The sequence below is a fragment of the Globicephala melas genome, chromosome 1, assembly GCF_963455315.2.
Source record: "Globicephala melas chromosome 1, mGloMel1.2, whole genome shotgun sequence".
Lineage (NCBI taxonomy): Eukaryota > Metazoa > Chordata > Mammalia > Artiodactyla > Delphinidae > Globicephala > Globicephala melas.
Window position 1 is genome coordinate 117,357,976 of NC_083314.1, and position 13,851 is coordinate 117,371,826.

Here is a 13,851-nt window from a genome sequence, read left to right on the forward strand (position 1 = left end):
TTTTACATATGCCATCTTACTTAACATAGAGATAAAACATAATAAAATTTTTTTTAAGAAAGCGTGCTTAGGAAAAATTCATTTGTTTTTGCAGATTTCATGTCTTTTATTAAATGTCCTTTATTTAGACAATAAAAATAGAGATTTGTCATTTTCCCCTAGATATAATTCAGTGCTGCATTGCTTTCAAGGTCAGTTTTCTCCTCTTTACCTCTAAGAAACCCTGCTTTGGTAATAGAGTTGTCCATGCATAATAAGTATGCAATGCTACAATTATTTGAAAATATCATAATTTCTGTAACTATAGAATCAAAGATCAAGGCACAATTTTAATGTCTTCATACAAGTTACTCCTGTGTCTTTTCTATTGTGCAAGGCATTCCTTGCAAACTAAGGTATACATAGCTGCAAACATTCACAGGAATCCACTGGTGAGAGTTTGCATTTGTCTTAAAACAATGTTACTCTAAGTGTGGTCTGGGGATCACCTGCTTCAAATTCCTTAGGAAGCAACGGCTGTTTGTCAAGACACAGATCCATGGCCTCCACCGTAGTTCTATTAAATCAGAATATCTGAGGTTTGTGCCTAACAAGATGCATTTGAATATATTTGTGAGTAATTCTTAGGTAAAACTTGAGCCTCACTGCTCTAGAAAATGCTGATATGCTTATCCTAAAAATTACAGTTTCTCCCAGGAAATGAGAAGCATTAAAAAAAAATTTGTTTGGAAGGCATTCAGAGAGAAACAAATAGCTATGGTGTAAAATATCTAGGTGTGAAATCATTTCAGAAGTAAAATTTTGATGTTTTTTATATTGTTGAAATTTTACTCTTAATGCATAAACAGATATCTGGATTTCAAAAAATAACTTTTTGTCCATATAGCTAACCTGTCAATATCCATATAGTTAAGCTAACCTTGAAGTAGGGACTATCATTATCCATTTTACATTTGAGGAAACCTAGGCTCAGAGATGTTGTGACTTAGTCAAGCTTACACAGATACTAAATTGTGGAGCTGTCATTTACTGTAGTCAGTTTGATGCTATTTTACATAGTGTCTCATGTATTTTTAAAATTTAAATATTATAGGATATTAAATCTGATTTTTACGTCAAAGTCAAAGCTGAAAAGGAAAGATGCTAGATAACTTGTCATTTCAACTCAGCCAGCATTACCAAAGTCTGATTGGCAAGAGCACTGGTATTTGAATTTCCTTCGAGTCTGGAACCATGGAAGGTTAACTGAGCTAAAGTAGCGTTGCTGGTATCTCACTTAAGATAGGTCACCTGCATATTGGATGTTGAGAGCCCATAGGAGTTTAGGAGTTGAAGAGTTGAACTTGAGCCTGAATCCGAGCCCAGTATTGAGGAAACTCCACGGGCTGCCCAAAGAGCACATTTGCTGCCCACGAAGGTCCACATTCAGACAGTGATGATACAGAAGGCACCAGTGCTAGCCAAAGAAAAAACAACACTCTTGCCCTGCTGCAAAACAAGATGTTTCCCTTCGTCCTCTCATCTTTCTCCCCTAACCCAACATCCAAAATGGAAGTGGAAGAGAGGTGTGTAAAATAAAATGGATGCTTCTAGCTCTACTCACATTCCTCATGCCTGGAAGCTCAGTCTCTGTGGGGAGAGGAAGAATTCTACAAAGCTCTACAAAGATACATGACTGAAGTTTTAAACTAACTTGAACTGTGTTTTAATTGTCAAAAAGCATCCAGAGATTCGAGGACTGTCCTACTCTCATTAGGGGTTGAGACATTGAAATTTAATACAGCATGACTAATAGCACTGGTTGAGAAAAAATCATATTTATACCAATTAAGACCTCTCAATAAGCTGTTTATGTATACTACATATTGCAAGTAGAATTTCTTCATCAGAGTCCTCAAATTTATACTGAGAGTTCATGGTAAGGTCTAGTAAGGACCTCCAGATATTTCCTAAGGGCTAGAATACAGGAACGAGAGCTTGAGTGTATATGTGGGCATATTTAGGAACTCACAGTGGTGTGAAGAACCTGAAGACAGTACTTTGGCTTTAAAACTGGAAAAAAATATTTACAGATTTTCAAAAAATTAGACCATTTTTATTCCAGTCATCTTCTATCACATACACTTAGGTTTGCAAGTAATTATTTACCTCAGAAGATGGGTCCTGGAACCAAAGCCTCTCTCTGGCAGAATTATTTCTTTTAGTCCAGCAATAAACTCTTTATTCCAAGCTAAGGGGTCAAGATTATAATCCATTTTGTGTTGTACAGCTAATAATCTTTATTCACTGGTAAGGTTAATGCAGAATTGACCACACAGAAGAGAAACCTGGCACCAATAGTTTGATTAATAACCAGAAATGAAGGCATCATAGCTTCAGAACCATCTGTTCTGCATGCTTCTCACATAACTCCTCTGTACTTCTGTCTGTACCTGCTTGGCTCTCTAGAAGCTTTCTCCAAAAGCATAGGGTTGTTACAGTAAGAACATGAAGATGGGTGTACAAGTGGTGTCACATTAAATGGAAAACATAAAAAGAATACAATGAATCATTTAGGCTTGGAGTGATAACAGAGTACAGCTTATCTGTGTATTAATTCCGCTGCTTAATTCAGCTGCTAGTGAGAAAGTTTGTAACATACATGATGGTAGCCAACTAAAGTTTTAATACTCTAGGAAAAAAAGATGGACTACTCTATAACTCTGTGAAAGGTGTAGAAAATAGAATGCTTGGTATAAAACCAGTTGAAGAGGCTCTGATTTATGTCACAGTAAATACTTTATATACATGTATGGCTAAACTGCAGTTTACATTGTATTCACAGCACAGAGCAGAGTTCCGGTATTCACAGCACAGAGCAGAGTTCCGGTATGAAGAATCAGCAGGCCACCTGTCTTTATTGAAAATGACACATTGGAATGTATCTGCAGTTGTTTGAATTGGGAGAGTGAGCCAAATTATTTTACCAGAAATTCTCTCTTGGGGACGGAATGTTTGCACGTGTATATTGTTACAGCACTCAGGGATTGATAGAACACTTCCCTATTGTTGGGGACCTGTCTCATCATTCAAGGAATGTGTCTGGCCAGCCATCCGGGACATCTCGTCACTTCATGGAGGACTTATTCCAAAATGAAACAACAGGTCTGAGCGAGATCTTTACTCACCTCATTTCTTGCTATCTTAGTTTTCTTTGGTATTTTTCATCTAAGAAGTCAGTAGACAGAGTTGTTTACTGGTAAGTTTGGATGGGAGCAAAGTTTTGACCTGAAGGCTGTTGGTCATCCACAATGTACTATCAAGATGCAAGTGCCGGGAGATAGAACACAAGTGAGTCATGTACCGTCAAGAGACTCAGAATCATTCATCTATTAATTGGAGAGAAATGTAAATATTAATGGAGTTTTTTTGTGAGGTTATCATATAATTAAATACTGTGCACTTATTAAATATGAGGGCATAGGTCAAAAACAATTGCATAGAGATACATCATTATTTATGTATTCAGTAAACTTGGCAAGAGGTAGTGATGACCTTTGTAGACATTTTGGTGTGGCATATTTTTCTGAACATTTTCTGAGGCAAGATGCAAAATTTTACTTCATTATAAAATGCATTTTATATTCTGTCTTTTTAAGAAATGCTTCCTTCTACCAAGGGATCTACTAGGCTAGATTTCCATGGGCATATTCATTTAAAAGCAGTTACTCAACATAATCATAGAAGGTCACATGTGTCATAGCCAGTCTATGATTTGGTCTCTGATGCTCATCAAGGTATATTTGAGGCTCTTAGAGATGCTTGGCACAATTCGCACTCCAAAAAGAATCCCAAGCATTCCTCATTTGCTTAAAATGCTCTTTTATAATTTAGTTACACCACAAATATATTTAAAATGGTTTTGAACTTGTTTATTTATAAACTCTTTATCTTTTAAAGGTGATGAAATTGTCAATGTCAGGAAGCCTGAAGTTTTCTACAGAACCTCCACAGAGCCCATCTCATACTGGACTCTTCTTTTCTTTCTTGCTGCAAGCTGGCAAGATTCCTTTTAGTCCATTTTCCTGTCTTTTCAATACTGCTGTCGCCACTCTATCTTCTGGGGTTTTGTTATCTACCAAGAAGGAAGGCAGAGGCTTGTGAAGTCTGGCCAGTTTTGACCCTTTATTTACTTACCTTTGACAGAATCACACAGACTTCTTTTGTTTTAAGGATTTTACTGCTAATTCCTCTGGTAAAAATATTGAAGAGATAAAAATAACAAATGTGGGAATGCGATGAAGGTTACAGACACTTAACAACGTTCTTACAGACTTATTCCCTTGGTGGTGGCTTCTTGACTCTCTTCTGAAGACAGGAATTGGAAACTTCCCTTTGAATCCAGTCCTGTAGTTTTATTTATAAGAGTGGGGTTAATCCAAATGTCACTTCTCCTCTGACCCATCTATGGAGCAGGTGTTGTGCAATCTTTTCTCCTTGAGGGCTCCTGGTTCACCATGGGAAAGACTTGAGGCAGATGCAAACTTTCAGGCGTTCCCCAATTAATCTGGCCTTTATTCACACAGGAGTTACACCTTTCAGACATTTTCTCACAATATGTTACATTTTACTGTCTAAAGTCTTGATTCCTACCCATGCCACATAATGCAAGTTTGTTTTTTTCAAACTTCCAGGTATGTTTCCTTGTTCTAGTGTTTCATATTTCAATCACAGTGTCTCTCAGTCTTAACTATTTTCATTTTTTCACATATAACTAAATCTATCTTCTTAATTTTTATTCTTCTTAAAGGCTTTCTTGGAGTGAGACTTCTAGAAATACAAAATGATTCAGTTTTAGTACAAGGTCAGATTTTACATTTAGCAAGCCTGTACTTATCAGCCAATAAGTGCCAGGGACTCTTGTAGGCATTGGGGACACAGCTGTGAACAAAACAAAAGACCTTTGCCCTCATGAAGGTTACATTCTAGTGGGTGCAGACAGACAAAGAAATATAGCATATAGTGTGTTTAATGGGGACAAAAGCTATAGAGAATTTAAAGCATGGGACAAATAGAAATTGCTGGCTTGTAGGGAAGTGTTTAAAATTTTAAGTGGATGGCAGGGGAAACTTCACAGAAAAGATATTTTTGAATAAAGGCTTAAAAAACATTAGGGAGACAATTATGTGAATATCCAGAGGAACAAAAATTAAGAGCATCAGCAATCCAGCTGTCTAACAGATAGAAGGAAGAGTCACTGCAAAAATCCAGGAGTGGGAACATGCCTGGCATATTGAGGAAGACCAAGAGGTTTAGTGAAGGTGGGTAGAGCAAGTGAGGGGGAGGAAAGCTGAATAAGTCAGAAGAATTAGAGAAATAATTCTCCCCTCACTCTGCTTACTGTTCTTCCTCATATACCCAGTGTTTTGTAGGATATTTTGACAATAGCAGATATAGTGCCATATTTTTAAATATATCTTCAAAGACATCTGTCCAGAGACTTCTTATTATTCAGTCTCTAGCTATCAAAAGTGTTATTTCTGGTTGAACCACTACAACAAGTTATAAAAATACTTAGACATTTGTCCAGTTCTTGAATTCTTTCTGGGAAGTCATACCATAAAACAACAGCATAGTAAAACAAACACAATAAAACAAAGAAAAAAAAACCCCACCTAAACCAAAAATGTTGGCAAATCAGCTAACAGACCTTTTGTGGAGAAGTAACTGTGTAGCAATAAGCTCCAGGGAGCTTAAAATATATGGCACAGACACCTGGTACTAACAGCAACTCACCGTGCTAGTACATTCTCATGGCTATCAAAGACAAAAACTTTAAATCACATTCACTTTAGGAAGTTATAGCGATCAGAAATCTATTATTTCTAAGAAATAAAATCCAAATTCAACTGGCTTAAATAATAAAAAGGAATTTATTGGTTCACATACAGCTGAAAGGACTGGTGGATGGACTTCCAGGGGTGGCTTAATACAGACATTCATTGATAGCATCAAGTATTTTTTTTTTGTTATAACTCTTTTTCCATCTGAACACTCAATACACTGGCATGTATTGGGTTGGTTTCATTCTAAGGTGAGCTGTCCTCAAGATAGAAATTTTTTTTCTGGAAGCTTTGAGGACTTCATATTCACATGATACCACCTAGTGTAAGAGAAACAATGTCTTTGTCCCAAAACTCTTAGCAAACTCCTGAGAATCAGTTTGATTGGTAGGATTAATTTATCTACCAATCTCTAAACAGTCATTGTAACCAGAGGGATGCCATGTGAAGGAAGCCAGGAAATGATGCCAAGTTGTCCTGAAGCTAAGAGTGAGGAGTAAAACATGGTTTTCCCAAACTAAACTGAGGGAATCGTGCCCGAAGGAAAATGAAGATTCCAGGAAGTAAGAAATACAAATGTCCCCATAGTGATGAAATACAAATAAATGGTGTTCTCAGGGCTTTGTACTGTCTGGTATATGGTAAGTGCTTATGTTGATTCACCTAATGAAGAAATGTTTACTGAATGAATAAACATTGCTGATTAAGAATATAAGTGACAAAAAAGGCATAATAATCCTTGCCTTTGTAAATTTTGTGGAAAATCAATGCTAAAATATGTATATTTCAGCTACACTATTTCCAAAGAGTGAACTTACCTCTCATCTTACCTTTAAAACTCTTAATAGAATAATCTGGAAGATAAAACATGAACCTGGTTTGGAATAGAATTAAAGGACTCTAAGAAGGAAGAAGAATTTCACATCCAGAGAAATGTGGTAAAGTTTAGGTAAATGTTCTTTGCATCTTAAAAAAAATAGAACAACTTTTTATTGTCTTTTCCTCTAAGTCATAAGTCCAGTTAGTTACACTTTCAAGTAAAGTTTTCTCTTTTTATGCTTTGCACATTTCTAGATAGCTTATGCATGTTATATCATTTATTCTCACAAAAGTGTCACAAAGCAGTGTAGAGTAGAGCTGAAGAACCCAGATGTTGGAATCAGACTGCCTGGGTTCAAATCCTTGCCTCTTCACTTGCTAGCTTTGTGACCTGGGGCACGCTATTTTATCCTCTGTGTCTAAATGCCATCATCTGTACAATGGGGAGATAATGTTTACTTCTCAAATTTATTATAAGGAGTAACTGAGTTAAAATATGCACAGTACTAAAGAGCATGCCTGGAACATGGGAAGCATTCAATAAGCATTATCTCTTGTGATCATGCTGCTGCTTCTTTTCATATGTGGGAAATTGAGGCTGTTAACTCTTCTGCAATCCCAAAGTTGGTATGTCCTAAAGCCAGATTCGAATGCAGCTGTGTTTGATTTTGACTTCACAGCCTTTTGTATTACACCCTGACCCCTCTAACACTTGTGTTTTTACTGGCATGTACATACAACTCTATTAATATTAAATTCTCATCTAGGTCAAATCAGGACTTTGAAAAGTACCACAGGATCTTTGCACAGGGTTTAACACCCTATAAATACTGCTAATGTGTTCAGGAATATCCTGCAGGGAAGCTTTGTTCCCGATTGGCTTTAGAAAAGCAACCAGCACTGGAAGGCCTACTTGAAAATGTACATCTTCACCTTAGGAGGACCAGGCACATTAGCCTTCCTCATAAATAACATGAGGTACATAGCTTTCTCATAAATAACATGCCACGAAGCAGTTTATCAGATCAATTGCTTGTTAAGGTAGGCAAATTGGAGGAGCATAGAGAATCAGATTAACAGGGCTTAAATAATAAAAGGAAATTTATTTTATTTGTTCACATATGACTAAAAGGACTGGAGAATTCAAGTTTTAGAGGTAGCTTAATACAGCAATTCAATGACGGCATCAAGGATCGTTTTTGTTGTAATTTTTTTTCCAACTGAACACTTAACAGGGCAAGACTAGAAAAGGTATGGCATTGTATGTGACCAGAGACCATAATGGTCACCAGTTCTGGTTAAAGATGGTACAGAGATAAGGGACAGTTTACATACAGGGCACCAAAACTTCTGCTGAGAGACCTCGAGCTTCCTATAAAAGTGGGGATTCTTGCTCTTCTATCTATTGTGTGCACGTAATAGTTGCAGATAAGGTCATAAAGAAAACTGTTTGTTTTAGAATGCAATGGCTGGAAGAAAACACACCAAAATGTCAACAGTGATGGGGTGGAATATTAGCTATTTTAAATTTTTCTCTCTTTTACATATTTTCTTTTGTAGTATAATTATTAAAACAAATTTGTGTTTAAGAAATACAGTAACATTGAACTTTCTACCCAACTTGAATTGGCTAGAATAACTTTTAAAAATTTCAATTTAAGAATTCATGTGTATCTTTGTCTATGCTAAGTTGATGGTTTCTGGGGAGTTACATTGGCATGAAACTGCATGAAAAATGATGATATGCACCAAGTAGAAACAGTTAAGAAACATAAGATGTATATTCAGTGGGGAGAGAGAACACACACACCAAAAGCACCAAACACATCACAAACATAAAAAAACAAAAAATCAACAACTCAGATACCTATGCATTTGCCAAAGCAACTAATTATGTCAATATACTGTGCTTATTATATAGAAAAAAAATTTAGGGCAAGTTGAGTCATCTAACAGATAAAATGTAGCATATTAAAAACATTATTATACTTTCAGTCTTTTTTTTTTAACATCTTAATTGGAGTATAATTGCTTTACAATGGTGTGTTAGTTTCTGCTTTATAACAAAGTGAATCAGTTATACATATACATATGTTCCCATATCTCTTCCCTCTTGCATCTCCCTCCCTCCCACCCTCCCTATCCCACCCCTCTAGGTGGTCACAAACCACCGAGCTGATCTCCCTGTGTTATGTGGCTGCTTCCCACTAGCTATCTATTTTACGTTTGGTAGTGTATATATGTCCATGCCACTCTGTCACTTTGTCCCAGCTTACCCTTCCCCCTCCCAGTGTCCTCAAGTCCATTCTCTAGTAGGTCTTTATTCCTATCTTACCCCTAGGTTCTTCATGACCTTTTTTTTTTTCTTAGATTCCATATATATGTGTTAGCATATGGTATTTGTTTCTCTGTTTCTGACTTACTTCACTCTGTATGACAGACTCTAGGTCCATCCACCTCACTACAAATAACTCAATTTTGTTTCTTTTTATGGCTGAGTAATATTCCATTGTATATATGTGCCACATCTTTATCCATTCATCTGTCGATGGACACTTAGGTTGCTTCCATGTCCTGGCTATTGTAAATAGAGCTGCAATGAACATTGTGGTACATGACTCTTTTTGAATTATGGTTTTCTCAGGGGATATGCCCAGTAGTGGGATTGCTTGTCTTAAGAGGGTTTTTTTTTTTTTTTTACCAGAAGTAAAGGTTATTCTGTGTGTGTGTGTGTGTGTATACACCTGTGTTATCCAAAGCATATTTAACAACATGCCAGGAAACTGAGAGCTAATTATGTCATAGAGAACAATAGATTTCCCAATACATGTGTTTTCACTCTCCAATATTTATAAGGAAGTTTAAAGACAAAGACATGTTAAAAGATGCTTCTTGTGTGTACAATTGTCAGAGGAATTCTGCAATTTGTAAGATCTAGAACATTTTGTGTTAAATGATCCAAAAGGCGAAAATCATATTAGCCCGATCTCTCACTGTGCTAAGCATGATCAAATTAAGCTGCATAACTAACCCAAAATAGCTAGCCAGGGAGATGAGCAACAGGGTAAAAAGTCAGAAAAGAATAAAGAATTTCCAGGAGAAAAAAAATATGACCTTTTGTCTTTGGAAGTAGGGCTCCTGCCAAAAAGGAGACTGCTTTTGAGTAGAATCTCATTCAGAGCACCGAGCCCCCTAAAATCCTTTTGTCAGCACTTTAGAGCTTTATACATTTTGTCTATAAAGAAAGAGAGGATGGAACATCTGAATGCTTTTCCAACACTATTCCAATATGTAAGAATTATTTTTACTTATTTTTATTTCGGAAATAATTAACATACTGGATAAAAATAATTTGAAAAAATGCTAAAGCAGATCACGATTTGGTTTAAACTTATTATCCTTTGTCTTCGGCATTCAAAGATTTACAATAATTCTATTTTTAATCCTCAGGAACTTTGGTCCTTTGTGCATTACTCTCGTACTTCTCATGCTCTAATGTCTCTTCAGTTTGTATAAATCTTTTTCTAATTCAACTGAAAACAATGAAATCTAATGATATTTATAAATGCTGAGTATTTAGCCAGAGGATATGAAAAACCATAGAGGTTTATAAGAGGAGAAGTCTCACAGGTGCAGCTATGTATCCCGGGCCTTCTTATGGCCATTAGCACAAAATCTCAGGAGATACTCTGGTTCTTTTGTTGCTGGCGCTCTCAGGAAATGGGGATCTCAGAACCTGCACAGAGGAAATGGGTTCCAGTCTGTGTCAACTGTAGCTCAGGTCTTACACCGAAGAAATTTTGGAAAACACAACTATAGATCTTATTTTGAGCCAAATTCCACTTTCTGTTTTATTCTTCAGATTAAATCAGAAGCGTGAAGCACCTTAAAATGGACTCTCTAAAACCTGAGCCACCTAAGCTGCCTTGGAACTGTACCAAACTAGGAATGTTTTCTGCCACAGAGTAATATGAAAAAAACTCAGGTCTGAACTAGAGCCTTACAAGCTGTAAAACTGGTTTGGAATTTAGAGATATAGAACCCATTTTGTCTTGTATGTATTGAAATGGTCTAGAAACTCTCCTTTGTCTTTTGCCCTGAGCCTGGGTTGTCATCATCACGCAACAAGGGTTGCTAGAATGACATGGGAGCTAAATGCACTAAAATACACTAAAATGATAATGATATTCATGTCATTTAAAAATTTTGTTTTGTTTTCAGCCTGGTTAAAACTATGAAGCAAACAAGTAAGACAGGCAGATACACTTACTGTGAACTTGAGTCCTGAATCAATATTAAAAGCTTGCAACTCTCCTATCTATTCAATTCTCAGCTTTGTGTCTCTCCTTTGCATTGTTATAACTTTATTTATTTAGTTAGTTGTTTACAGCTACTTTATCTTCAGATTTTTCTTATTCAAGACAAATTGTATTTAAATGTACTCAACTAATCACTAAATGCACTTTATAGAAAAGAAAGCCCAGGCAGGCACATATGAGGTACTGACAGCAGGACAATCCAATCATTTATTGAAATGAATTAACCTAAATGTTTTTATGCATAAAAAGTTCAATAAGTTATAAATCTCAGAAGTTAGCCTGTGTTTATTGGAATTTTAAAAACCCTTTATCCCCTGCAAAATATTTCTATCTAAATCATGGTCATGACATTCCATTTAAAACAAAAGTAAGTCTCTGAAAAATCCCCACAATTTCCCCACTTGTAATCAGGAATACTGATTAACACAAGTTCAGTTTTCCATTACAGAGTAATACAGTGATAAGATAAAACTTCAATTTCAAGGTTGAAATAATACTGCTTAATTCTACTGTGTTTTCACCTTGAATTTTTGTTTTTAACTGGAGTAGTTATGTTCCAAGTAATTAAGATGCCGCAAGTCTCTTTGAAGCCCAGAGAAATCTAATCACTTGTACAAAAAAGGTTTTATTCCCATAAGTTAGCTGCTGGCAATTGCAGATGTTTTTGAACAACCTTATACTCCAGAGTTCCTCCAGACCTCTTGACTAAAGAACAGGATGAACTTTGCTTCTTAGTGTCATCCACAATTTTGTAAAAGAAAATTGATTCACTTTTAATTTCAACTAGATTTTAGACCCTTTCACCAAAGCAGTACACAATACAGTGATTTTTATTGATTTTTCCATAGAAAGGCAAAGCTTTCTAAACATCAAGTTCCATTTTCTTTGCAAGAAAACAATCAAAATTTATAGTCATCACCACTTAGGCCTGTTGGCATAGCTAATTCTCCATTTACACTTTTCTTTCAAATCCTTCAAAAGACAAGTTGCAAAGCAGAGGTCCATGAGCAATTTTTCTTCTAACATTCTGCAGTGCCTACTTAATTTTTTTATTCAAGAATTAGGTTTCTTTATTTATTTTAGGCATAAAGCCAATATTTTGACCTTCTTGAATTTATACAATGGAAGGATTTTCATCTGTGACAAATTGATTGTACGAATTACAAACCAAAAAGAGCAGAGAATGATTAGAAAGCAGTTTTACAGTTGGCACCTGAGGTGAGTTGAAACCAAGATGACAAATTTTACAGTATCTATGAGTATTTCTCGCACCTTCCAGAAATAACTGAGGGATACTTTGAGGCAGATCTTGAAGACTGTCTTTTTTTGCAGGAGAGAATTGTCAGGGTCAACAGATTGTGAAACATAATCTTATATCAAAACAGATATTATTCTTATAAGCATTATTTACAATGTATTTATAGTCATGCTGTGACATTTGTCCTCTGGCCATGGCTTGATGCTAGAGAGTTTGAAGAAATTTTGCTACTACCATTCAAAAACAGGTACTAGTACATAGATTTGTATTTGACAGCTCAAGCAAATGGGAGGAGATCTGAAACCAAAGTATCTGAAACCTTGTGTGTATGAATATTTAATGTGCTATTGCAAAGAATACATGACAAAATACTATCAGTAATTTAAAGATCTGATAAAACACTGATGAGCTCAAAAGTGAAATACTTTGTTTTTGTGGTGTTTACGTACAATAACCCTCCGATGTGTCATTACAGTGCTAAGCAAAAAAAAAAAAAAAAAAAAAGAGTCAAGTCAAATTAAAAGCAGTTCTTTGATAGAAATAAAATTTAGGACTTCTAAGCCCATAAAAAATTATAAAATTTTTAAAAATTGCAATATTTTTTATAGGTTAACTGATTACCTAAGGTAACAGACAAAAGAAAAAACATAAGCTTGTCATGAAAATTCAGTCTCCTTTTGGAATGAAAGACTCTTCTGTTATCAGAATAGATCAATATGTAATGTATTTGTTGAATGCAAATATATGTGTTGATTGAATGCATGACTGACTGAATGAATTAGATAACTTACTCATATTCCTATGAACATAATCTACACTATTCAAGCAAGGACAATTTTATTATTCTCAAATGGAAAATCAGAACAATGGTGTCCTAAAACTCCAAGTGGCTAGTCCCCTATGAAATGACTTATATAATATTGTGTTTATTCAACTTGATCGAACCCTACAGAAGCTTGTGGAAGCTTTCCTGATTTCTACATAAAGAATGTTGAAAGATTAAATTTGATGACTATTCTTTACTACTTCTATAGCAATGACCAAGGTGAAAATAAACCCCAGAATTCACCAACCCTAGAATCTGCAACATTTGACTATCCTTTGGCCTTCATTCTTACATGGATGGTTCAGTTGGCTGCAGATTGAGTTCAGTTCACGGGGCAGAAGGCAGAAGGGCTAACAACTGGCTGCTTGAACACTGTCTTGGAGATTTTCAATAAATATTATCTTACAAAAGCAAAAGTGGAGGAAGTAGAACACCAGCAAGAAAATAGAGGAGATGGTGGAAATTTACTTTAAAATTCTTAGTTCTTCTGATACCACAACAAAACTAAATCCACATTTTATCAGAAGAGTTTTAAGAATAACACTGAGAAAAAAAAATTATTTTCAACTCTGATCTGTGCAAATGTTTGAAAACAATATTTCAAAGTATATTAGAGCTATTAATTGCTCACCACACTATTGAGCATTGGCTATATAATTTTGGATTTGCTGGAAGGACAGATGAGCTGGCTATTTTGGATATGAGTCTGCTTTAGAGAACGGTCTTCATGAGAAGAGGAAGTGTACAGACTGCTTCTGTTGTTTTCTCCATGAATAGCTTTGCTTTGACACTGGGAGGATGAAGAAC